This window comes from Limulus polyphemus, unplaced genomic scaffold, assembly GCF_000517525.1.
Source record: "Limulus polyphemus unplaced genomic scaffold, Limulus_polyphemus-2.1.2 Scaffold4541, whole genome shotgun sequence".
NCBI classification, from domain to species: Eukaryota; Metazoa; Arthropoda; class Merostomata; order Xiphosura; family Limulidae; genus Limulus; species Limulus polyphemus.
Window position 1 is genome coordinate 64,514 of NW_013670151.1, and position 2,155 is coordinate 66,668.

A 2,155-nucleotide genomic window follows, 5' to 3' on the forward strand; every position below is an offset into this window, starting at 1 on the left:
ATTATGTGAACACAAATAGAAGAAGAAATATTTCACGACCTTTATCCATAGCTGCGTTTTGTCTATGATTTGGACAATGCTTAAGATGTGGTTGGATAACACTTGAAACATTAAGAATTAGTCTGGGCCAGAGCATGTTTACGTTCAGAATCTTCTTGTTTTGTGAAGAGGGAAAAAAATGATTATGTTATACACTTTTCCATTCAATCGCATATGTTACTTCAGTTGTACTTGAAGCTAATGTATAGTTTTTATATAAATGAAATTTTGTTTGATCTTGTTTGGGAAGGGCATGTTACAATTCTTTCCGACGCAAGTTCATGCACTCAGATCATAAAGATGCATTTATATCGAGGATTTCGAATTTCCAATATGGAGATATCCCTTGTACTTAATGACATTGACAAACAATGGAATATGGATCAACATGAGGCATCGGGATCATCCAGAAATAGACCTGCAACAAGTCGTATCTTAGCTATAGTAAGCAAAATGCGTCGTATTGAGAACCCACGAACACAAGGGTCAGTGACAAAAGTCGTCTATGTGCCCATGGCAACAATACACAACGTAATCAAAAAAAGTCTGAAAAAGTTACACAAGTTACTTCCACGATATATCCAGGAGAGGAAAACCAACTGTATAGAACTGTACGAGCAGTATTTAGTCAGGGGAAAAGATCAGTACGTGATGACAGTCGGCGAATCGTATGTGTACCTTAATAAGAGTAAAACATCTCGTGCCATTTTCCGAAAGTGGTACACAGCATGTCGTGAAGCTATGCCATGATCATCGCTGGATATTGCGCCAAGGACAAGTTAAGGATCAGGGTACAAATGTCTATGTGAACTTTCTTACTATCAAACCAACATTTTGAGCCCTTATTACCACACAGAAATATCAATGTTAGACAGAAAGGAAGAAAACAATGAATGGATTTACCAAGATAAGACTTCCAGTCATACTTTCATTTCAACTGTCTCTGTTGGAGAGTTAAATAGTTATTCACGCTATTCCCTACAAAGACATAACAGTTTAGACACCAGACACAGAAAGATAGCTGAGAAACTATGGTCATACAATAGCTGGATTATGGAAACCCTGCAGGGAGGAGTGGTGTGTTTTGGATATAAATCTGTATGGCTATTGTGAAGATACACTTTCTTTAGGTAGATCATGACTGGGCGGGGGGACGTGGACAGACTTTAACTATGGAGACTCCAAATATGTTTTAATATAATATGCTCAACCTCTGTAGAACATATCTCAGAATAAACATATTTCTACAGACACGTAAACTTGACAAACATAACTAACTTCTGCTGTTCCCTGTTTATGAATACTACTCTTCTGTTGTTTATTGTCAAGAAAATTCTGCTCTGTCTACTGTTATTGTCTACAAATAATGCTAGGTTTATTGTCTAATTATATATCAAGATGTTCTCAATTCTACGTATTTATTGTACTTATAACTGAGTCCTATAAGTATGGTTACTGATACTGGTCTAGTTTATTTTTGTATTGTAACTTGAGAGAGCTTGATGTGCGAACCTCAAAAATGTCATAGTGTCTTTCTCAGGGTATTTATTGCAAGATGATTTTTTTTTGGTAGTTTTTTTCCAGCTGAGAAAAAGGTTAAACTAAATCAAAATTAGTTTTGTTGATGTTTGATAAAGTTATGTCAGTTGAGGTTAAGTCCAAATTTGTCTATGTGCCTAAATGCAGCTCCAGCACCTGAAATTGGAGCTAAGTCCCACCCCTAAAGCTAAAAATATGTATATAACAAAAGTTTTGCTGTTTACACTCGAAATTGTCTTTCATAAACAAACTCCCAGAGTGTCATAAAACTTTCTGGCTGTTTTTGACCCACCCCACCCCTTGTTCACTGGTAGAGCCTTCTCAGACCGCCCAGCACACTCTCTGTCACTCTCCCTCTGGAGCTGGCGTCAGGCACCGTGCAACGTTCCGGCTCAAGGGCAGGTGTCAGAGCGTTAAAATGGTGAAATATTTCTTGTTATTAAGTCACACAAATATTGGATTAAAACACTTAATAAAATACATTTTACAATTGTGTGTTTAAAAGGTATCTATACAACTAAGACAGCTTTTCTTTTTAGTTATTCTTGGAGACGGCTTGAATGGGTAATGAAGAAAA

General features: G+C 36.8%; 1 protein-coding gene across 2 annotated transcripts in view; it reads right to left on the minus strand.

The window, feature by feature from the left end:
* LOC106471321 (neprilysin-1-like) overlaps positions 1-2,155 on the minus strand; it is a 56,305-nt gene that overhangs the window by 45,672 nt on the left and 8,478 nt on the right. The window lies entirely within an intron of this gene.